This window comes from Ranitomeya variabilis, chromosome 3, assembly GCF_051348905.1.
Source record: "Ranitomeya variabilis isolate aRanVar5 chromosome 3, aRanVar5.hap1, whole genome shotgun sequence".
Lineage (NCBI taxonomy): Eukaryota > Metazoa > Chordata > Amphibia > Anura > Dendrobatidae > Ranitomeya > Ranitomeya variabilis.
Genome location: NC_135234.1, coordinates 86,806,987 through 86,832,967, shown reverse-complemented (window position 1 = coordinate 86,832,967; position 25,981 = coordinate 86,806,987). Strand labels below are relative to the sequence as shown.

Here is a 25,981-nt window from a genome sequence, read left to right as displayed (position 1 = left end):
TTTCATTTTCTTATTATTGCTCCCACAGTTGATCACACCAAGCTGCTTGCCTATTGCAGATTCAGTCTTCCCAGCCTGGTGCAGGGCTATAATTTGGTTTCTGGTGTCCTTCAACAGCTCTTTGGTCTTCACCATAGTGGAGTTTGGAGTGTGACTGTTTGAGGTTGTGGACAGGTGACTTTTATACTGATAAGTTCAAACAGGTGCCATTAATATAGGTAATGAGTGGAGGACAGAGGAGCCTCTTGAAGAAGTTACAGGTATGTGAGAGACAGAAATCTTGCATGTTTTTAGGTGACCAAACACTTATTTTCCACCACAATTTGCAAAATAAATCTTGCCAAATCAGACAAGGTGATTTTCTGGATTTGTCTTCTCATTTTGACTCTCATAGTTGTGGTCTACCTATGATGTCAATTACAGGCCTCTCTCATCTTTTTAAGTGGGAGAACTTGCACAATTGGTGGCTGACTCAATACTTTTTTCCCCACTGTAGACTGACTTGAAAATAGAAGTTTGGTGGTCATTTGTGGATAGAAATCTACCTATCTAAATGCATCTCAAGTCTACCACCCCAACTAGTGGGACTGACACTTCCTGCAGCCAGTGGAGCAGCATGCGCGCCGCCCCTTCAATCCACTTCTATAGGATTTGGCAAAGCCTGACTATGGTGAATCTTATAGACATGAATGGAGAAAGGAGCACATTCGGTCCCCTATTTATTTTCCTACCCTAAAAAGTGAGAATAAACCTGCATCAGGCGTTTACGACAAATCCCGCGGATGGGAATGTCCTTTTCAATTAATTTACCAATCACAAAGTATGTTTTAAAGACAATGACTTCCATTCTGCTTCTGCATAAATGCAAGACACAATCCACTGACTTCCAGACGGCCATGACTTTTGGGTATGTATTGGTGATGATGATAGGGAGCCATAACACGATACAAAGGACTTACTGTGTTCTTCTGATCAATAAGACATTCTCAGAGTAAAGCTGTATAGATCTCATATGTATAAAGAGGTTTTCTGGCCAGTACCACAATCAAGAATAATGCACAAGTGCGTAGAGCCGGCACTACTGTGTGCAGTAATTACATGGCCGCCACGCATTACTATATTCTCCTTAAGGCCACGAGTCTTCGCACATTTGAATTCTCCCCATGTAGAGATCTGTTTCTAATCTTTGTAGCTGAGGAGGCTCTAAGCATACGCTCGTAAACCTGCACAAGAGTAAATTAACTTACAGTATTCAGTCCGAGAACAATCACCAGCCAATTTATTCTCTGCAATACCTTAATCATTCCTCTGTGCTAGGGCTGTAAAATCCTACTTTAATCTTAATAAAACAGCATTAAGCTGGGCAAGATATTGCTATGGATTTCCTGCATTTTAAAGAATGTGAGGCTCAGATCAATAGTTCAAGCAAGAATAGATAATGGCTGTTAAGGCTTATTACCTGGTAAAAAAAATAAAATAAAATAGTGAGCAGCTTTGATGCATCATGTGCCGATTGTTGCAGACGTGAGATATGGTTTTTGTTACAATTTTCTGTTGTTTATACGAGAACAATCAAAGAACAGAAAATTGTCAAGATTGTAAGCTTCCATCTACATGATGGAGACAGCACTTCGCAGTCAGATAAAGGAAAATGGTGCAAACGCAACAATCAGAACTGTGCCCCGCATTTATAAAGTAGTTTACTTACGTCTTTGGTATAAACAAGGTAAAAGTGCTGCAAGTAATGGCGTGCAGCAAAGTTTGCTAAAATTTGCTAAATTACTAATCAAATTTGAAAGCCAACAAGAATGCTGGAGAGAGTTTACAAATAAGACCCTGATACATTTAGGTAGCTTCATACATCAGTCTTAATGAGGGGTGTTATTATGACCCTTTTTTTGACAATAACACCAAAGCTAAGATATTTTGTATATCAATGAGCGGTGTGTAGGAATAGGATTCTCTCTATGGTCTCCTTAAAAAGGAATAGATTATTAATATTGAGTCAGAGAATCTGATAGAAGAGAGAACGCAAGAGAGAGAGCGCGTCTAATGGAGAATCAGGAATACGCTCACTGTGAGTTCCCCAATAACCATCATAGTAGTGGATGCAATCACGGCCTCAAACATCACTCAGTCAAATGCATAATTGTCCTGACGACTGGAGTTGTGTTATCCTTGACAAACTGGTGACAGCGGTGGAATCTGTGTGATCTCCCCAGTGTTATCCTTGACAAACTGGTGACAGCGGTGGGATCTGTGTGATCTCCCCAGTGTTATCCTTGACAAACTGGTGACAGCGGTGGGATCTGTGTGATCTCCCCAGTGTTATCCTTGACAAACTGGTGACAGCGGTGGAATCTGTGTGATCTCCCCAGTGTTATCCTTGACAAACTGGTGACAGCGGTGGGATCTGTGTGATCTCCCCAGTGTTATCCTTGACAAACTGGTGACAGCGGTGGGATCTGTGTGATCTCCCCAGTGTTATCCTTGACAAACCGGTGACAGCGGTGGGATCTGTGTGATCTCCCCAGTGTTATCCTTGACAAACTGTTGGCAGTGATGGGATTTGTGTGACCCCCCCCCCTTCCCTCGTGTTATTCCATGACACTTCCAATTAGCAGGGGGCATTTCCCTGGTAAATACCCCTGCAGTACCCGCCATGTGGCCATCTGATAGCGCCTCCTTATAGTACAGCGCAGTCTGGTGATACACGTACAGGTTGAACTGCCACTCTGGATGGATCTGTCTTTTTGGCATGCTAAGTTCCTATCCTCAGCACAGAACGTAACATGCAATATCCAGCCGCTCTCCCTACGTGCTTTATCCTCTAATTATTGTGCTCGTTTGTCTTCATTCTTCCTTTTTTTCCTATTCTGAGATGACATTTGGAGCCTCAAAATCAATTACTCGTTTTCTGAGAACAAATTAATATTGTAAGTTTGTAATTTCATCAGTCCTCTGCACGTCTGTAAATAAATGCAGTAATAATTCAGAATCTGTGGTTACTCAGGTTTCCTTTGGCTAATGTTACACATTATTTAAAGATTACAATCTATTCAGTGATACATATGTAAAACCAGAACGCACATCAGAAACATGAAATAATGTACACGTGTTTTTGTACAGAGGAAAAGCAGAAAAATCTCATCACTTCTGGCTTCAGAGGAATGATAACTTCCAGGAGTCTTCTCTAAGTGGCTGAAGTGGTAAATCCTGTGTTTCTTACAGGAGATGTGAGGCAGTGACCGGTGTCCCACGGGAGGGTCACTATGTGTCCCCCCACAGGATGCACATGGAGGAATATTGAGGCCATTGGAGTGCATTGCAGTCACAGGCACAGCTGTGATTGCAATGCAAGAAAAAAAAAAAGTAAGTGTCGGTCTTGGGAAAGCTAACTGTCCAAGGCAGATTTAAGAATACCTGCTCTGGGATTTTATTTTTTTAAACGGACTACAGGATGGTAGTAGGGCAGTCCGTTTCCTTCCCGGCCGGGTTTTCCATGTGGCCTATGGCCACAGGTTCCTTGTAAAAACCCCAGAGGCAGAGGGTTGGGTGTGTCAGTTTGGTTTTGCAAGTGTGCATAGCAGAAGGCTCTGCAGAGCTCCACCTGTGTGAGGCAACACAGGTAAGCGGAGCTCAAAAGTCCTGGCACCCACAGCGTACATGGCGGTGCAGTTGCCCACGGTAAGGGGTCTCGGAGGTGGACTGGCGTGTTTACCAGAGGAGATCCTGTGCTGTGTATTGCTGCGAGTTGGACATTAAAACAAGTTTTGCTTTGAACTTTGCTGGGTCACTGCCTCATCACTGCACAGTGTGGATACCGCTGCACTACATAGGTCATACAGCTTATATAGCCTTCGGCTGAGCACTTGTTCATCCAACAGCTATGTCTTCTGACCCCACCATGCACATTCACGCTCAATTTAGCTGAGCACGCCTACCTTTGTAATGGAAGATGGGAGTAACCTCCTACCAGAATTTCCTGGAGGAGGCTCATCTCGTCAAAATAAAATTATTGGGCATGCTGAAATCAACATCCCCAACCATACCTCTAAAAAAAGTACTCTGCCATGGGCAGCATAAATCAAGAGCTTGGTTGCATGATTGGACCATTTCAGAAAAAAATATACCTGGCTGCAGTGTGTCTGAGAAAGCATAGTTTGAGAATCCAGCCGGGGACCATAGGAATAGGCAGGACTACTCCAGCGCTGCCAAGAAGGTTTTTCCCCACCCTGCTACAGATGATTCACAGGTCTCACCCTATGCACACACATCGCCTGTCACAAGCCTGGAGAGGCGCAAGAAATCGTTGAGTAGTCCTTCACCGCCCCAGCGAACTCTGTACCCATGGTTCCCAGATTGATCTTTAGGCTGTGTGCCCACGTTTTTTATGCCTTTCTGCCACGTTTTTTGCCTCAGCTGAAAAGCATAAGAATGTTTAAAAACCGCAATCCTATGGAATTCCGCAGTTGCTGTGCCCATGCTGCGGATTTTCCAACTGCGGAATCGCATAGCGGTAAAATCCACAGCATGTTCATTATTTCTGCGGAATCACGGCGATTCCGCAGCCATAGGATTGCATTGAAACGCTCACTTTACGCATGTGGCTACGCTCGCCATGTGTAAAGTGAGCGCTTCATGTGCGAATGTTACCCAGTCTGGAGGAGAGGAGACTCTCCTCCAGGCCCTGGGTACCATATTTCTGTAAAAAAAAAAAAAAAAGTAAAAAAGAAAGAATTAAAATAAAAAAATAGGGATATACTTACCTTCTGATGGCCCCCAGAGTCCTCCCGGCTCTCAGCGGTGCACACGGCGGCTTCCGTTCCCAGAACTGTATTGCGCGAAGGACCTGGGATGACATCGTGGTCACACGACAGTGACATTACAAAGGTCCTTCTCGCAAAGCATCCCTGGGAACGGAACAGAAGATCGGGGGCCGTCGGAAGGTGAGAATAACCATTTTTTTTATTTATATTTTTATTGTTTTTAACATTCTATCTTTTACTATTGATGCTACATAGGCAGCATCAATAGTAAAAACTTGGTTACACTTGTCAAGCACTATGCTTGACAAGTGTGACCAACCTGTCAATCACTTTTCCAAGCGATGCTTCAAATCGCTTGAAAAACGCAAGCATTCTGCAAGCTAAAACGCTAGTGTTTTGCGGGAAAACGCATGTGAATTCCGCATGCGTTTTACCCGCAGCAAGGAGTTGCGGAAATGCTGCGGACATTTCCACAGCATTTCTGCAATGTGGGCACATAGCCTTAAACTATATTTTTGAAGCTAGGGTCAGGTTCATACTGTGCATTGCTTGGCAGATTGATTCAAGTGACAGGGTCCTTTTTAAAGAAACACTACAGAAAAGCACTAGGTATAGATTACCAGCTTTACCTATAGAAAGTCACTCTGCTCCAGGAAGAAGAGCGCTAGCGTCCTAGTGCCTCCTATTGCTAGTAGACAGTAGGTCTAATTATCACAAGCCTAGCAAGGTGACTAAAGATAAAGTGCTCAGAATTTAGTCCTAGATAGCTACTCTTCACCCTATACACCACTCCTATTGGGCAAACCTCCGCAGTACCATCACTATGCTGATGACACCAGATGATACACATCGTCTCCCGACATCACCCTCACATCAGTACAAAATACCAGTGACTGTCTTTCTGCTGTCTCTAACAACATTTCCTCCTTCTATCAGAAATATTTGAAAAACTACACTGTTTTCCCTCTAACAATTTACCAAAACCTGATATTACCATTTCTGTGGGTGGTACTACCATAACTCCAAAGTAGCACACTCACTGTCTTGGAGTTATATTTGAGCAGATCTATCCTTCACTCCGTATATACAATCACTCGCTCATGTCACCTGCACCTAAACAGTTCCAGAATCCGACCTCAACTTACCCGTGACACAGCAAAAACTAAGACTTACTTTAATTCACTCTGGGTTTGGACTACTGCAATTCTCTACTGATTGGTCTCCCTCTTAGTAACCTCTGCTCTCTCCAATCCATCCTGAAAGCAGCAGACAGGGTCATATTTCTGTCCAGCCTGCACACTGATGCCTCCACCCTGTGCCAGTCATTACACTGGTTGCCCATCAGCAACAGAGTCCAATATAAACATCTCTCACCCACAAAGCTCTCAGCAGTTCTGCACCACCCTTCTCCCTCATCTCTGTCTACCACTCTACCTGTACTCTTTACACTCTCGCCTCCAAGACATCTCTCACGCCGTGCCAGAACTCTGGAATAAACTACCTGAGACAAACGCATTTCTTTAGACTGGTCACCTCACTAATACAATTGTTCCTGGTTCTCCATTTGGTCTCTTCTATTCATGCACACCATTCATGCACTCAATAGACCATATACAAATACTGGCTGATGACGGGTTAATGCAGCGTTAATGGAATACCCCTATTTATTCATTTATTATATTGATGCCTGGATGATGCATAATGAGCACTTTTTACATATTGTGTCTCCCCTATTGCCTGATTGATTGTAAGCTTGGAGGCAGGAACCTCACTCCTCCTGTTAATGGTCAAGTTACCAGTTACGTGATAACGTCTGTACATGTCCACTCCCCAATGAATTGTAAAGTGCTGTAGAATATGTTGGTCGCTACACAAATAATAATAATCATTTTATTAATATTAATAAAGGGTCAGACATTGACTTATAGGGTATCTACCTCCCATATGTGGCACTACAGAGACATCTTTTTTATTCATGCAGGAAAGCGAATATCCTCAGCTAGGTCTATGAGTCTTGCTACACAGTGGTTTCAGAATATTGGACCCACACTCCTCATACCTAGAGCTAGTGTACCAAGAGCGGGTACTTGCATCACGATGTGACTGCTGGTGCAGCTCATGTAAAGTTTGTTTGCCGTTACATACTGTTCTACCACAAACGGTTATAGCCTCATCGGACATGATGCACTCAACATTTAGTTGCCAATTGCAATACCCCAATTACACCATTCTGCTTGTCCCCCTCCTTGATGGTGATGTGATGTCAGTACGTGGGGACATTGCTGAGGCTTTGTATAAGCCTGTGCGCTCATTCAATAATGAATTGTGACAGTGGAGACCGATCGGCTACTAAATGTTGGACACACAACACTAGGGCCCACCACAAAGATGCCACTCGACAGGGAAGGATACGATGGGCCTCATTTATTTCTTACCCTGCTGGGGTAAAATGAAGCATAGCTCTGATTGCACTGGGCCTCAAAAACAGTTTTCATGTAAGATGGTTGTAATGAATGCAGCCTGAGAGTCCTGTACAAAGCACACAAGGAGAACAAGGATCTGGTTTTTGTGGCCCAACCTGTATAATGTGGATTTTAGATATCACTAATTAGCCAACCCGCCACCCCAAAAAAAATTATTTTAGTGAAAAAGCATAACTATAAAAAGTACGATATTTGTAGGAGTTGTGCTGCAGATGAAAATAGTGGCTGCGACGTGGACTTATTTTTAGAATATCCTATTTGCAATACCGTTCCAGGATGCAGAACCGAGGGAACAGAAATGCTGCACCTCTCTGATGTGCTCACAAATGGGAGCAATCTACAGCCTCACAGACTGACAAAGCAACTGATGAGACAGAGCTTAAAGGGAACCTATCACCCCGTTTTTTTCGGTATGAGATAAAAATACTGTTAAATATGGCCTGAGCTGTGCATTACAATAGTGTAGTTTGTGGACCCCGATTCCCCACCTATGCTGCCGAAATACGTTACCAAAGTAGTCATTTTCGCCTGTCAATCAGGCTGGTCAGGTCGGATGGGCGTGGCTTCTTCCCCCAGATATTGCGTAGTTTTCCGTTGGTGGCGTAGTGGTGTGCGCATGTCCAAGGTCCCCAATCCTGCACGGGGGGGTGAAAATAGCAGCGATGTCCGTTATTCTATTGGTGGTCGGTGGGCGCGGCCATCTTCCTTTGGCCGCGCGTGCGCAGAAGCGGCGCTCTGCTGGCCGCGGCTTCAGGAAAATGGCCGCGGGATGCCGCGCGTGCGCAGATGGAGATCGCGGCGGCCATTTTCCTGAAGCCGCGGCCAGCAGAGCGCCGCTTCTGCGCACGCGCGGCCAAAGGAAGATGGCCGCGCCCACCGACCACCAATAGAATAACGGACATCGCTGCTATTTTCACCCCCCCGTGCAGGATTGGGGACCTTGGACATGCGCACACCACTACGCCACCAACGGAAAACTACGCAATATCTGGGGGAAGAAGCCACGCCCATCCGACCTGACCAGCCTGATTGACAGGCGAAAATGACTACTTTGGTAACGTATTTCGGCAGCATAGGTGGGGAATCGGGGTCCACAAACTACACTATTGTAATGCACAGCTCAGGCCCTATTTAACAGTATTTTTATCTCATACCGAAAAAAACGGGGTGATAGGTTCCCTTTAAGAATGACTTCTAGATCAGCAACAGTGACAACTATGATCAACAGCCATTACTTGTGGTCACCCAGCTGCCACAGGCCTTAAAGCTGCGTTCCCCGATCAGTAATACTAGCAATCTGGACATAGCGTATTTTCTCTGTGTAAAAAACACTGCGTTGTACAGTACAAGCACAGTGGATGGGATTAATAGAAATCCCATGCCCTCTGTGATTCTTTTTACCCTGCATAAGATCACATGCAGTTCGGGTTTGAGGGTTTTTTTTCCCGCTTGTGTGTTTTTATTTTTGATTAATTGGGTTGTCTCATAGACACCTCTCCATTACTAACCTCAGAGCTTGATGGAAGCTTTTGACAAATCACAGCTGTCATCAACCCCAACCAGGACTGCCACCAGAAATTTCGGGGCCCAATACTGGCAAAGTTGTCGGGCCCCACTTGAGACTCTGCCCAGGCTCCACCTCGAACCTTCCACAGATCACTCATAGAAAAACTCCATATCAGTTCCCATCTAACACCAGATCACATACATAACCAACAGCTTTTGTTTTGCCCAAAAGAAAATTTTAAGCCGCCACCATGACTAGGCAGACTCTTTTGGCCGGGCCTTACTCTACTCTAACCTATTAAATATTTTTACCATAAGGGCAGGATACAGGAGCTCTGTATATAGTGTCAGTGTACAGGTAATACAGTGATCACCAGTGACAGTATACACTGGAGCTCTGTATATAGTGTCAGTGCACAGATAATACACTGATCACCAGTGACATTATACACAGGAGCTCTGTATATAGTACTAAGGTAATGCAGTGATCACCAGTGACAGTATACACTGGAGCTCTGTATATAGTGTCAGTGCACAGATAATACAGTGATCACCTTTGACATTACACATAGGACCTCTGTATATAGTATACAGTGTATAGTGTCAGTGTACATGTAACACACTGACTCACTGGTGATTTCTCAAGTTGAAATCCTTCATCTTCCCTTTTCATCTTCATCGAGCACAGACCACCATCACTTCTTCCAGCCAGGACTCGTCTCTGCAGAAAGTTAGGGTATGTTTTCACGTTAAGAATTCGTTCAGGATTTGCTGCGGACTGGATGCTGCGTACAGCCACAGAGTCCAGATGTTACAGCATAGCGGAGGGGATTTTATGAAATCCCGTCTCCACTATGCATGCAGGGCCGCATCCGGCGGCCCTGCGTAACCGGACATGTGGCACGTCTTTCCAGACCTCAGCATGTCTATTTATCTTGCGGAGATGCTCCATCTCCGCAAGTTAAATAACAGTGTATGAATACGATGCGGTGATTCCGCATGTGTACAATGAACACACCCGGAGTCACCGCGCGTACAGGTGGTGGCGCTTTGGGCGGAGTGGGGTATCCGCTGCATCCAAAGCGCAGAGATTACGCCCCGTGGAAACATAGCCTAACAGTTATCTAGAGCACATTCCCCAGTTTTTACCCAACCTCTACATTATGCGAAATGAAGAAAAAAAAGTGACCGTGTCGCCCTGCATAGTAACAGGACCTCTCCTCCCCCACACTGAAAACCGTATCTTCAAAAATATCATCAATTAATTAGCCCCTACAGTAATAATATCCCACATTATGGACCCCACATGTCTTCTGATTCGGCCTCATGTCTCTCCATATTGCCTTCATATTCATCCATAATAGTACAATGCACCCCCATGGCAGTACAATGCAGCCCCATATGGGGTACAATGCAGCTACATATGGAGTACAATGCACCCTAACTGAAGTACAATGCTCCTGCATAGCAGTACAATGCAGCCCCATACTGAGCTTTACGGGAAAAAAAAAACAAAAAAAACAAAACACGTTTCTCCTTACCTGGCCTAGGTCCAGCGGCCGGTGTCCTCTGCTCAATTCATGTGAGGTGCGCACCGCTGTTCTGGCATATGAAAGTGACGTCAAACGTCGGCAACGTGCGTGCTGACATCAGCTGCAGTCTGTGATTGGCTGGTTGCTGTTGCCGTGCGGAGGAATCTCCCGCATGGTAACAGATTTTAACTGATCGTGCGTCCTAAGATGCACGATCAGTTACTTTATCAGCAGGATCCTGCCACTGGGGCCCAGTGAGCTGTACGCCAGTAAGGACTGTAATGGCCGATGGCAGCCCTGACCCCAACTACCATTACCCAGATTGCCACGACACCAGGGGAATTGAGAAGAGCCAGCAAAGCACCAGAATTGCACCAGCAAATGTGATAGCCAATTCTGGGGTGGCTGTGGGCTTGTATTTTTAGGATGGGAAAAGCCCAATAACAGGGTATCTTCCCAGCCTGTTAATATAAAGCAACAGCTTTCTGCTTTACCTTGGCAGGTTATCAAAAATAGGTGGGACACCACGTTACTTTTTTTCCATTTATTTATTAGGTTAATACATGTACAGTAAACTACACACATGACTAACTTTATATCTCACATATTTAGCTAGCTGTCTATATACCCCATATCAATCTACCTATATCTTTGCACATCATCTCCAACATACCAGAGAAACTAAAAACCCAAGCGTCAAAAATAAGTCAAAATACATGTGGCAAAAAACGCATACAAAAACGCAAATGAGTGGAGGTACGGGATTCAGGCGAAAATTTAGCTGTGTGTATGTTGTGCGTATCTGACAGCAGTACAGCATTACAACACACCTCAACACAAAGTGCGAAAGCAAGAAGGAAAAGTCATGGAATTATGGAGGTCACAGGATGGACAGACACGGTAAAGGGATTGTCCACTACTCGGACACCTCTTTCTCAATCCCTATGTTTCTCCACAGTAAAACAACAACACCTATACTCCCCTCCGGTACCTACTACTTCTCCAGTTAGCGCTCTTCTTGCTTGGAATGTCAGTTAAGGTGGACGGCCATGTCTTGATAGATCTGCAATTGTGAAATACTCCTTCCATTTTTGGATAATGAGTTTAACAATGCTCCATGAGATATTTAAAGCTTGGGCTATTTTCTTTGTATGACCTAGTCCTACATTACTCTTCTCCACAACTTTATCCCTGACCTGTCTGGTGTGCTCCTTGGTTTTCATGATGCCGTTTGATCCCTAATGTTCTCAAACAAACCTCTGAGGCCTTATACTGAGAATAAATTACACATTTGTAGACTCAACTCACTAATTATGTGACTCCTGGAGGCAATTGGTCACTCAGGATTGTATTTAGGGATATCAGACTACAAAGGGCTGAATACAAATGCATGACAACATTTTTAAATGTATATTTTTAAAATATTTAAGAACCATGTATCATTCCTTTACACATCACAAATACTTTGCTACTTTGTATTGGTATATCACATAAAATACATTTACGTTTGTGGGTGTAATGTGAAAAAATATGGAAAAGTTCACAACGTATAAATACTTTCTCAAGACACTGTAGGAATATATGATATTGGGCTCCGGGAACAGCTTGTTAATATCAGACGTGATGGAAACCTGCTGTCAAGTATTCCTAATGTTAACGTCCCCCCTGTTCACCTTACAGTATTATACTGGCCGCTAAGAACAGCCATTATGACTTGTGTTGTGTAAAATTTATATAGTCCATGATGTAGTTTCTGACCTCTGCCTTCTAAGCAATAAACCTGACTATAATAAACCGGTGTCAAAAGTGAATATATCACTGCTTGTCGGTGGATCACAGGGAACTTGTTTCGGGGCCTGACTTCTTACAGCCTGACAATCCAGATTTCTGAACACTGCTATAATATAAAGGGGGCGGCATTGGAGATCTGGTTTTAGGGAACCAAGCCTTTCTAATTGTAAAACACTTTTGAGATTAAAATGTTGGATTTTGACCAATTCAGAAACTGAGCTTTGATTTGTGAAATAATTGGACAGGTCCAAGATTTACATTTGTCACATTTTAGGAGAATAATAAGCAAATCCATTCTCTCTTTGTATTATATTGGCTGGTGAATCTGTAAATAAGCACAAAGTAGGGAATAGTGGGTGTTGTAACGCATGTGCAACATAAAATCCATAATTTACTTTAAATAGTTCCTGCCCTCTCAGCCAAAACCTATAAACAAAATTGTCCAGCTGTCATCTAAACTCAAATAACTTTGTGCACATACAAGACTAATGTGTCCCGAAACTGTCCCAATTCTCACTCTGCACCATGCCATCTACTCTTTTTAGCAAGGCAGTTTCTTTGTCAGCATTCTGCCAGCACTGTAGGTGCTGGAACCTTCCCCCCCCCCCACACACACACACACACACACTTCAGCATTTACTGTTTACCACTCTCTAAAGACTTGTTTGCCCTGAACTGAAAGCCCAATCTGTTATTCCAATATGCAGCCCTGTATGCAGTATGACATACAGGAGAGAAGGAGCAAAAAGAGAAAGACCCTCCCTCACATTCCGTAATTCGTCAGTATCTCTACCGCTAAAGATGGATTTCCCAACAGACTGTTGACAGCATTGCCATGTCTCCTCTATGGCAGACACAGCTTTACAAGCGCTCCACGTCTCAGCTTCCTCATACTTCCAGAGATGTTGAAGTATACAATGGTCTGACCTGAAGGTTTACAATTTGCATTAAAGGGGTATTCCGATATCCAAGATCCTATCCCAATATGTAGTAGGTGTAATAATAACATTATTAGCAAATACTATACTACACTTCTAATTGGAAGTATTTCTGATTTTCCTTGTCACATTCCCCACGTACAAGGCATTACAGAAGCTTAAGTACCCATGGTTGCGACCACTCATAGTGACAGATGTTAGTGGTCGTAACCATGGATACCTAAGCTACTTCATTGCCTGCACATGGGGTAAGTGACAGTTTACAGAAGAACTATAGTATATTTATAATTGGAGGTATTTGCTAATATTGTTATTATTATACCTACTACATATTGGGATAGGATCTTGGAGATGGGAATACCCCCATTAACTCTTTTTAAGGTAACAAAAAACTTCATTGTAGAGGGAGTTGGCCAATTAATTGTTTTTTTTAAGCAAATATATGGCACATGATGTTTATGGCACTTTAAGTATTACAGGTCTCCTCCTTTTTAGGGCAGCCTTCCCTGACAGACTGCACAGCTATCCTGCCTACAGTATGGCTGCAAATGGAGGAGCATGTGACAAATCCTGTCAATGGCCTCCTCCAATTGAAACCCATTACACAGGGGAAAACCATTTTTTTATTGGAGGAGGCCATGAATACATCTGGTGACAGGCTCCTCCATTGGCACACATTCCGTGGACAGGAGAGACAGGGTCGGCGTCCGCACCCGGGCAAGTGAGGGGAGGGCCCACTCAAAGTCTGGGACACCAGCGCTTACTGAGGGCTCCAGTACTTGTCATATTTACCTCTTCCTGTTCCACCGATGTGGTGTCTTCTGTACCTTCTGAGTGACGTTTCAGGTCAGAGGGCACAATGGAGCAATATATGGGGACCATCATATACTGGAGCATAATATGGTGCCCATTATATATGGAGCCCATTATATATGGAGCAATATATGGGGACCATCATATATTGTATGGAGCATGATAATGGGGACCATCATATACTGTATGGAGCAATATACGGGGCCCCACTATGTATGGAGCATTATATGGAGCCCATTATATATGGGACCCATCATATACTGTATGGAGCATTATATGGGGCTAATTATTCTGTATGGAGCATTATATGTGGCTCATACTGTATGGAGCAATATATGGGGTCCATTATACTGTATGGAGGACTATACTGTCTGGTTTCTGAGATTTTGTAGAATGTACAATAGATATCACTCATGTAATGTATGTAGTAAGTGAAGTCTTTGGCATTGTACTATACCTATATATCTCTGCCATATCTGTGCATCATGAATTGTGTTGTGTGTTAAAGGGGCCTGACGAGACTCTTTCGCTAGAGATCCAAGAAAACCTGGAGCCGGCCCTGGGGAGAGCGGTGCAGTTTGTAATCAAGGTGGCACCAACAAGTGCAAGAGGAGAACCTGTAATACTTATGAGTAATGAGGGCCACAAAATCATGTCCGCCACACATTTATTACAATAACGATAAAGTGGCCATTTCCTTTAACACTATACTACTCTATTCTTCCTATAAAATGAAACTTAAACAGCACAATTAGAGAATAACACAACCATAATTACTTTTATAGCACCACAATTACCTTCGCTCTCGCTCCTCTCACACACAATAGAAATCAATAAGCAGCCCTGGCACACCAACCTGGCGAGAAAACAGCGGCAAGCTTCCAAGGGTTCATAGCGTTGTTGGAAAAAACAAAACTTCAGGGAAAATCATATTATTAGCGAACAAGCGGTGCTCAACTCCTCGCTCACTTCTACTATACCGGAGCACTCTGCTACTCTCATATCTGCTCTGTAGTAAACCCCAAAAATGATTGAAAGACTCATACTTCCATGTCTGCTGCCCTGTGCACCCTCCCATTGCAGTTGAGGACTTCACCATACGTTCCTTCCCAACACAAGATAGACAAGTTCTGAAAACGCTTCTTCCTTTCCTGGTAACCGCTTGGCAAAATGTTCCAGTTGTCTCCCCATAATCCATGTCTCCCCCTATCACTAACAGGTCCCCTTCTTCCTTTATATATGCAACCATACCACCTGAAAGAGACCATACATCTCGGGAATCCCACTCTTCATCTATACATTGGCCTAGGAGATAGAAGACTACAGCTTTCTTTACCTCTTCTCACCGCTCTGGCTCAGATGTCACCTCTCTGCTATCCTGAACTCCAGAGTATCCGCTAGATTCTGCTTTTTTCGCTTCCCACTTTCTAAAACTCAACATGGAAAAAAGCATCTAATCCAGCAGCTGTATACTGACTTTCACATCTGCTAATTCTTTGTAATAGGGGCAGCAGCATGAATGATGTAGAGGAAGGATTGGCGGTGGCTGCCCGGAGCTCGCCATCATCCATCCGCCCTCTGCGGTGTCATGCACAGTATCAGGGTTTGTCTTGCTTCCTTGGATTAATCTGTCAAACACCCACCCTGTTCTAGAGAAGGTCGCATCATTTACCAACCACAAACTGAATGTATGACGTCCTTATACATTACTAATAAGAGCGGAGCAAAGATCTACAGTACCATGGTAGTCCATGCAACACCAGAGCCCTGTAGCTGCGGCTTCCCCGGCGCCTCTTCGGATTAGTAGCCCCGCAACGTCATGGGTGTCATGCCACAACTTAAATGCAAGTGCAGGGGTACAACTCAGAAGAGGCGCTGGGGATGCCGCAGGTGGTACATTGTGCCTACGTACCCGGCCATGGGCTACCAATGCTGCCGCTACACCTGTGAATCTGTTTGCTCAACCCTAATAATCGCTGCTAGCTATTCCAAAAGGTAGATGTCAGGAGGCAATGACAGACAAACCAACTATCACCACAACATGAATGGAAGAGTTTAACACCCCCTTCACGTGGGACCCCGTTTCCTGTGTACGACGGAGGTCCCGCTACTATGATCAGCCCACTGAGGATACGCGATATAGGATGTTCCTGGTTTTAAGCTTTATTTATTTCGATGTAAAATAAAAATATGTTTAATTCATTGTATAAGTCAACTTTAAAATCTATTATTCAAAATCTCTGCTTGCAGTAAGTGAATAGAAAGTCTGCTAGCCTCATGTACGTCTGTAGTCACTTTTAAAGGGCATTTAATGAAAGCACCAATTTAATGGACTCCGTACAGCAAAATTAAAGGGGTTATCCACCTATGGGGACAATTTTGATTCATAAGTAAATGTGTGAACATTTGGACAGAAATCATTTTTGTAAGGGCGCAGTCAGACTGTAGAAACCAGTCCGAGATCACATTGCAATGCACAGACTGGTCGCAGCTCTCCCGACCCGAGCATAGAAATCCATGAAGCTGTCACGCTCGGGTGAGGAGAGCCGCCGGTCAGTCCATGCACTGCGTTCCGACTTCGCCCAGATTGATAAGGCCGTCTGACTGCGCCCTAATTGGGTTTCAATAAATGTTGCATCACTGGCCTTATATAGTCTGTGTTACTCAGGTTCTCGGCTAACAATCTGTAGCCAGAAATGGACCGTCAGTCCTATGGGAAAGGAACTCTTATCTCTTTTTCTGAGCTCTTCTCAGCTGACTTATGACTACAGACCACATCCAAGCCCATAAAAGCTAAAATGGTGCAAAATGTTTAACTAAACCAAATTGCATAAAATGATTGTTAGCCCCAAATAATTGCAATTAAAGCAAAAAATGACCCCCTCAAAAAAAGTGAACAAGTATTCTAGCCCTCGTCAGGTGTCTGACCCTCGATGGTTTTGTGACCACTGCGGCTCTAGTTCTCAGAGTACGGACCTGTACATGACATGCAGATGATTAAACTGATTGAGATGCAATTTGCCTAGCAACCATTCATTACGCCGGGTTCAGAAACCGGCCAGCAATCCAGTCCACCTCCAGATCTGCCTGCTGAACAGATAACCGTCTCCTTCACCTCCAATCATACTGCGAAACGTGAGTCGTGAAGAGCGAAACCCTTCACTGCAGACACTGTATTGCCCGGATGACCTCAGCGCTCGCGTCTTGTCCTGGTTCTCTCTCTTCCAGATGTGTAAAGCTGTATTTGCATTTATGAGCTGCAGTGACGGAGCTCCAGAGCCCCCATATTTCATAGAGGAGCCAGAGCCTGAATTTCAGACCTGACTACATTCACAAAATGCCATTTTTTAGGACTCTGCGGAGGGGAATTGTTCAGTTACCAATTTTCCCCTGAAAGTGACCTCATGAATATTTAAAAAAAAAAAAAACACAATCTGATAAGTAAGGGGGTCTCCAGCCGACCCTAGATTTCGGGGGAACGACGACTGGGACATGCTGTAAACTTATCCACAGGATATACCATAAATGGCTGATAAAATGGAGGTCCTGGCACCGCTAGGAGCACTGTCCGCTGTCAAGTGGCCGTGTGCCATTGACTTCTATAGGAGTTTCAAAAAAAAACAAAAACAAAAAAAAAAAACACAGTGCACATGCACCATTGTATCTAAACGGACTTGCAGCCACGAGTTTAAACCCAGCGGCCGTGGCACCAGGCATGACGGGGCTCAGGGGACCCCCAATTTTGCGGATAGCGATAAATGAAATTGCAAATTTATACACACAGTGGACAAAATATAAGGAAAATATAGATAATTAAATGCCACAATGATCAGTCCAGTGCTCATTAATAAAAAGTAGCTAGATTTGTGTTCTTCTAATGCCAATGTTTATTTTAAGGCAAACATGTCAGCAGCAAAAGGGGGAACCTTCCTTCATCACCAGCTGCAGTGGTTATCTGCAGATCATGCATGGTGGTCCATTTGGTAAGGACGGTCTACTTGCAAGTTATATTTTGTCTGTAGTTGGTCGCTTCCAGTCCTGGGTGTAGTGAACAGTCAGCGTGCTGTAATCACTTCCCCTTGCTCCAGGATTGACATCCTACTGTGTAGCGTGCTGACCTAGATGTAAGTCAAGGAACACGCGGAGTGATTACAGCACTGACTGTTCACTTGCCCCTGGCATCGCCCCCATGACTGCAAGCGAACGGCTGCAGGGAGAATACAACTTCATTTTCCCCCTGTAGCCGCATTTCCAATTAAAAAGCCATATAATGTTTAAAACCATATTTATCTGCAGATTAACTCTACGGCCGCAGATACATATTGGGGTCTTTTTTCATTACTGACCTTTAACACAAATGTTCTATGCAGGTATAAATCAAATTCAGTACATAAGTGCTGTGCAAGTTTTCAGTACAATATTTGCATTTCTGATTATTAATTAGAAGCTAAATCAGATTTAGATTTTTCAAATAAATGTTAATGGCCTAATAGTATGGTAAAACTAAAAATGGGGGGAGCATACTGAACACGTGAACTTTTCATACGGTCTCAATATCACACAAAAGTTTGAAAACTTCCAAATAGTTGGGAAATGTTGCGGAGCGATGATCCAATCTTAAGGCCCCGTCTCACTTAGCGACGCTAAAGCGATCCCGACAACGATACGACCTGTCAGGGATCGTTGCTGCGTCGCTATGTGGTCGCTGGTGAGATGTCAAACAGTGAGATCTTCCCAACGATCGCTGCTGCGATCTCACTGTTTGACATCTCACCAGCGACCTGTAGCGACCTGTACAACGATGTCACATGGGAGCTATTATGACGATTCAGTGTCTGAGTCGTCAACGAGGTCGTTGGTAAGGTGTCAAACACAGCGATGTGTGCTACCCAGCGGGACCTCAACGATCAAAAAAAGGTCCAGGCCATTCCGACACGACCAGCGATCTCACAGCAGGGGCCTGGTCGCTGCTACGTGTCACACATAGCGAGATCGCTATTGAGGTCGCTGTTGCGTCACGAAACTTGTGACTCAGCAGCGATCTCGCTAGCGATCTCGCTTAGTGAGACGGGGGCTTTACTTCTTTCTCATTAAAATAAGAATGGTTGAATTCCTACTGTGACGCCATTGCCACACAAATCATCTGAGCGAAAGCCGATGTCTCAATAACTTGGCAATATCGTCCCATATACAATCTTAAGAGACAGACCTTTATTTCTGCACTGTTTTATTAAGACACTACTTGCTGTATAACATGAGCAAATAAGATTACAAGTCATACCGGCAGGTCTACGATAGATACTCACCACAGTAGAATTGGTTCCACCCCAGGTGGTCTACATCGAGGAGTTTCCTCAAACAAAAAATGTCCCTAAAATGGAAAGGGACAAAAGATAAATATTAAAAAAAAAAAAACCACCACAAAAATGAATTAAAAAAAGGCAAAACAGTCTAAGGGAATGGCCCTCTGGACTTCTTAGATAGAGTTCTCCGTGATCATTTATATTTGACATAAATTATTATAAAACGTCAACTGGATAGTTTAGAATACACTATATCTTTCTTCTCAGATACTTCATTGATCACATTCCGGTCTTAAATACGGTAAGGCCTTCTTCAAAGAATTTAAATTATCCCTTTTTGCAGATGATATCCTCCCAACACTCATGAAGCCTCATAAATCGCTCCCCAGCCTCCATTCATTGCTTTTAAAAAGTGGCCTATTATCAGGGTATAAAACAAACACAAGTAAAACTGAAGCCCTTCCACTTAACAAATGATTCCCATTTAGATCACCTCCAGAGTAACTTTACATACCACTGGCGCACCACCTTTCTCAAATGTTGGCTGATAAAAAGATGGGAGGTGTAGCAGCACCTAACATTGTTCATTATTATTGGGCATCGCACCTCCGCATGATCCCATCGTGGTCTCCTAAGCCTGCCTACATGAAATGGATGGATTCTCTGATCTGGAGGATGGGGGGGGGGGGGGGGGGGGAATCGTAAGAAGATGGGAGGCGCCAGACCAAGAAGAGCGACACCCCTCGGACCGAACCGCGCCGCAGGCGAATATAATAAAAGTTATTTTTCTTCTCTTACAAGTTGGGCTGGGCGCAGATATACAGCATTATAGAATGTTACATATATTACCAGCCCTGAAAGGTGGTGACAGGTTCACTGTTAATATATGACCTCTATAAGATGGATATAACTAGGTCATAACATTCCATATCATTTCCCCCTTTCCTTTTCTCGGAATCTGTGTGATTGTTTGTAAAATTTAACTCTTTATCTACTTAAAAAGGTTTAACTATTACTATAGTATAAGAAGGGTTGTTAACCTATGTATAAATGATATAGTGAAAAATGTAAAATACCTAAATTATTTTTTTTTTCCTGTAAAATTTGAAAAATTTCTATAAAAATTACCATTAAAAATAGATTCCCTTTAAGAAGGACTTACGTCAGCAGGTTTTTGCTATGTAATCTGAGAGTAACATGATGTAGTGGCAGAGACCCAGATTTCAGCGATGAATCACTTTCTGGGCTGCATGCTGTAATTTTTAAACCCTTACCGTATTTTTTCAGCTGCAGATCTAGCAGTTCTCTGAATGCTGAGCTTTGTATAACCCTGCCCTAACCAATGACTGTCAGAAAGCTAATCAGTGCTGGGGCAGTGTTACACAGCAGGTGACAGAGAGCCTGATTACGGCGATGTGTTTACTAGACTGTGTTTTTTGTTTAAATACAATCAGTGTTTTATCAGCAGGAGATTACCACTACAGGACAACTTGGCACGTGCCTCCTAGTCCAACCATGCCCCCAGCACTGATTAGCAGCTTTGTCACTACACATTGTACACACAAAGCTGTGGTGTGGGCGGGTTATACACAGCTCAACAACTGAGCTCCACAAAATCTACAAAAAAAAAACAAAAAAAAACAACTTACCAGCACCGATGAACAGAATAAAGCAAGTGTGAACAGGTGCAAGATGCCAAGACTGTATAATATGCAAAAGAATACAGCAGCCTCTGTAAGCGCTAAAAATGTCTGCAAATATTGAATACATAGAATTTGAACTGCATCATTGCAATATAGAATATACCGTATTTTTCTTACCATAAGACGCACTTTTTTTTCCTCCAAATTTGGGAGGAAAGTGTGGGTGCGTCTTATGGAAGGGATGTAGCATGTGGGGAGGGGGGCAGCAGCAAGTGGGATCGCACTGTTATCCCACTTCAGGAGGCAGAAAAATGTCCCCACTGCCGGGAATCAGCGTTGGGGAAATCATGTGGTCCCGATGATTAAGTGCAGTGAATATTCATTAGCTACTCCCCGCTCACCTATCAGCTGAGCAGTGAGCCAGGAGCAGCAAATGAATACTGCACTTAAGCAGCAACACACATGATTCCTCAGCGCTGATTCCTGCAGCAGCTGGGGAGATCCGTGTGTCCGGGGGAGGAGGAGGCAGCAGCAGAAGGATCTGGGGGAGAGGAGATCGCTGGTACCTTCCTGAGCTGGAGCTGAGTGCTGTGCAGTGTGCACAAGGAGGACCTGTGATGATGTCAGAAGTGGGCGGGCTGGAGAATCACATGGCAGCACAGAGCCCTCCCTCTTCTTGACATCATCACAGGGTCCTTCAGACTCCAACACTAGAATCTTCTGGCTTCCATTACCTGTGCTGTGGAGAGGCAACAAGAGGGAGGGCTCTGTGTGTGCAGTCATGGGATGCACGATCCGTGACGTCGCAGCGTCGTATGATTATCGCTCCAGCGTCGTAGACTGCGGTCACACTTTGCAATCACGGCGCTGGAGCGATGCCGAGGTTCGCTGGTAACCAGGGTAAACATCGGGTTACTAAGCGCAGGGCCGCGCTTAGTAACCCGATGTTTACCGTGGTTACCAGCGTAAAAGTAAAAAAAAAAAAACCGTACATACTCACCATCTGATGTCTGTCAGGTCCCTTGCAGTCTGCTTCCCGCTCTGACTGAGTGCAGCCGTACAGTGAGAGCAGAGCGCAGCGGTGACGTCACCGCTGTGATCTGCTCTCACTTTCCGGCCGGCGCTCAGTCAGAGCGGGAAGCAGACGGCAAGGGACCTGACAGACATCAGATGGTGAGTATGTACGTTTTTTTTTTTTACTTTTACGCTGGTAACCACGGTAAACATCGGGTTACTAAGCGCAGGGCCGCGCTTAGTAACCCGATGTTTACCGTGGTTACCAGCGTAAAAGTAAAAAAAAAAAAACCGTACATACTCACCATCTGATGTCTGTCAGGTCCCTTGCAGTCTGCTTCCCGCTCTGACTGAGTGCAGCCGTACAGTGAGAGCAGAGCGCAGCGGTGACGTCACCGCTGTGATCTGCTCTCACTTTCCGGCCGGCGCTCAGTCAGAGCGGGAAGCAGACGGCAAGGGACCTGACAGACATCAGATGGTGAGTATGTACGTTTTTTTTTTTTACTTTTACGCTGGTAACCACGGTAAACATCGGGTTACTAAGCGCGGCCCAGCGCTTAGTAACCCGATGTTTACCGTGGTTACCAGCGAACGCATCGCTGGATCGCTGTCACACACAACGATCCAGTGATGACAGCGGGAGATCCAGCGACGAAAGAAAGTTCCATACGATCTGCTACGACGTACGATTCTCAGCAGGGTCCCTGATCGCTGCTGCGTGTCAAACACTGCGATATCGTAACGATATCGCTAGAACGTCACGAAACGTACCGTCGTAGCGATCAAAATTGCACTGTGTGACAGTACCCTTAGGTCAGTGCACAGCAGGGTCTAGGGATCTGCTTGGTGTCTAGTATATTTTGTATTCCATTCACCATCTTCCTTGTCAGTTCCTCATACATGGGGTATGGTATGGAGTGTTAACCTCTATTTAAGAGTGTATAACTTGATGTGTAATATCATACTGTATTATATAATGCCCATATGCTGGGAATAGTGGTTTGGTTATCTGTACATTAATGTGCATAGGCTGTTTAATGTTGTGTGCAATATTATAGCATTTATCTGGTATCTATATGGACCCTTTACCCCAGGTCATATTTTGGGGTTTTTTAAATGTTTTTATGTTGTTGTGTTTGTTTCCTAAAATAAAGATGTTTTTTGTATAAATTTTAAACTGTTGTGGTGATCCCATTTCTCATGCATACACTTTGCTCTATTTTGTTCCATACTGTATAATGGCCACACATGATGCTCCATACTGTATAATGGCCACACATGATGCTCCATACTGTATAATGGCCACACATGATGCTCCATACTATATAATGGCCACACAATGATGCTCCATGTGTATTTTGATTGCCACCAGCTCATTAATTTCTTCTTGCTCTGTTAGCACACACACACACACACACACACACACAAACACACAGAGTGTTCACTACTTAACACTGAAAGGCATGCAATGAAAGATTACGTTCTGAAACCAGTGCCAGAGTCAGGATGCACTTTGTGGGTGGAGTTTGTACGGCCCCCGAAGGATGGTATAAATATCCAAATGGCCCTTGGCAGAAAAAAAAAAAAAAAAAGATTCCCCACCCTTGTTGTAAGGGAACAGCCAGCAGGTGACAGTATACCAAGGGGGAGGGGGGGTTGATGAGGGACACAGTTTAGAGACTGGGCCCTATAGGGGGGACTCAGTGTGAGAGGACAGAATATAGTGAGGGGCAATTATTTATTGCGGGGCTCAGTGTAGGGCAGATTTTTATTTGGGAGCATTATAATGACACTTATCTTTAAGGGCGTCGAGTGGGAATGTGATGCAGGAGACTGGAGAAGATGGAAGTCCGCAGAGACAGCTGTGGATGAGAAAACTCATGGAGTCTGGACAAAATGAAGAAAAAAAAAAAAGCACAACTCCAGAGACAAAGTCATCTATAAAGGTACCTGGATGTAAATGTTTTTTTTAGTGATTCTAACGAATTCTCATATTTTTATTTATGTTAGAAATATTAAAGGGGATGTCCAGGTTTGTAATGAGTCTGCAGTCATTCTATGTGACTGCAGACTTCTGACTTCTCACAGTGCGCACTGCACGCTGTCAGGATTCTCTGGTGCCGGTGATTTGCTCACATGTGGTCACGTGCTGACTAGACATGTGTGGCCTCACTCAATGATCGTGAATTGAGCGAGGCCGGGCATGTCTAGTCGGAATGTGGCCAGAAGTATCCAAATCACATACGTGTACAAGGAAGAATCCTAAAAGTGTGCAGCGCATGCACTGTGAGAATTCAGAAGCTGCAGTCGCCTATAGTGACAGCAGATTTTCATCCCAAACATGGACGTTCCTGTTAATTATAAAATGAATACCTGCAGCCAATCCTAACAGCCTGAAATATCATCAGTGTCAGGATTCAGCTCTGCAGGTTCCAGCAGTCATCACATGGCCGCGTCACTCATGCGATTTTCATACTTACGCTGTTACGGGAGAACGAGCTTCTCTTCTGCTTCTCTCAGTTTTTCACTGAACATTGAATTAGAGCGAGCAGCTCGTCGGCACGTGACTAAGTGTGCAAATCGCATATGTGCATGGCAGGGTGGGCACCAAACTGTATTCTTGCCCCAGGCACCAGAAAACCTACATACACCTCTGCATATTACTACAAACTTTCTTGTGAAAGATCCATTTCTCATGGGCTCACAACCGACAGTCCACAAACACCACAACACAAGCCCGAGACGATGTAAATCATCCCATAGACGCAGTGGAGTGCAGATAATACCACCAATAGTTACAACATACAGCCCACACAATGCAGGGACACCAGACCAGGAGGGGGTACTGCACCAGAATATTGATTTACACCCGTAATTAGCCTCCAGTTACAGCGACCTCTGAGCGTACGTTTGACTTGCCTAAAGAACCTGAAAATTCCTTTTAATGATTTGCAAAAGGTCTCCTAGTAATTGACATTCAGTCTGACTGCATCTGCACTGAGAATTAGTCATGCTGTTTGCTAATCACCGGAAGATAAACTTGCTCCTCACATCTACTAAGAAATGCCCACTTGCAACAACTTTTAGAAATCATGGCAATCCAATTAGCATGTATGCACCAGCTGGCAGGGAGATGACAATTTTAGATTTTTATGTTCAAAAGCTAATTAGTTTTTTTTTTTTTTTTTTTTTTTATTTAATTTATGAAATGATGTTGCTGACCCTGTTTACAAAACTCAGGATTTACAGCAGCGTAAATGCTCCATAACATAAAAACTTTAAGGAGATTTAAAGGGGCAATCCCCATGTCCAAGATCAAAAAATCAGAGAAAAAAGCAGAGATGATTACCTGCTGAAGCCTCCAAACAAATGCACCAGCAGGGCGCATCGGACCCGATTAATGATGGCAACAACACAGGTGCAAAAAATACCGATGAAACAGCCACTTTCAATCCAGTATTGGTTGTTTGGCATTAGTGCACAAAAAGATAAGCGATAATAGTCTGTATGTGGCATTGTTCACAGAAGCAATGCAGAGCATCTGGTCTACAGCCTATTACTAACGCACATACAGGCGGGCTGCCCAGTGCTACAAAATGCATGCTGTGTGAATAGAGGCCTACAGTTTACAGAGCCATCTTGGTCCGACTGCGCCCTGCAAGATAAAGTGCAAAAAAAACACATATCAATGTATGTAAGGTATTAGTTTATATTGTATGTGCGTTAGTAATAGGCTGTAGACCAGATGCTCTGCATTGCTTGTGTGAACAATGCCACATACAGACTATTATCGCTTATCTTTTTGTGCACTAATGCCAAACAGCCAACACTGGATTGAAAGTGGTTGTTTCATCGGTATTTTTTGCACCTGTGTTGTTGCCATCATTAATCGGGTCCGATGCGCCCTGCTGGTGCATTTGGTTGGAGGCTTCAGCAGGTAACCATCTCTGCTTTTTTCTCTGTGATTTTTTTGTCAATTTTCTGGAGTATTTTTAAGTCCTCTTTGTGTGTCTGTGAGCTTTTCATCTCCAAGATCCTATCCCAATATGTAGTAGGTGTAATAATAATAATAATAATAATAATAAATATTAGCAAATACTTCCAATTAGAAATATAGTATAGTTTTTCGGATTCGCTTTGTCTCTTTCTTCATGTGCAGGTATTGCAGGAACTTGGGTGTCCATGGTTA

The 25,981-nt window shown here is 43.9% G+C and overlaps 1 protein-coding gene across 3 annotated transcripts in view; it reads right to left on the bottom strand.

Moving 5' to 3' along the window:
* Positions 1-25,981, bottom strand: part of FAM222B (family with sequence similarity 222 member B) — a 173,124-nt gene that overhangs the window by 97,719 nt on the left and 49,424 nt on the right. For 2 of the 3 annotated variants that reach the window (XM_077294338.1, XM_077294333.1), the window contains exon 4: positions 19,139-19,203. The gene's annotated coding sequence lies outside the window, so the exon portion shown is untranslated. Of the gene's footprint in view, positions 1-10,299; positions 10,406-19,138; positions 19,204-25,981 lie in introns of those variants that run through there. The other variant, XM_077294335.1, reaches the window with a different exon arrangement.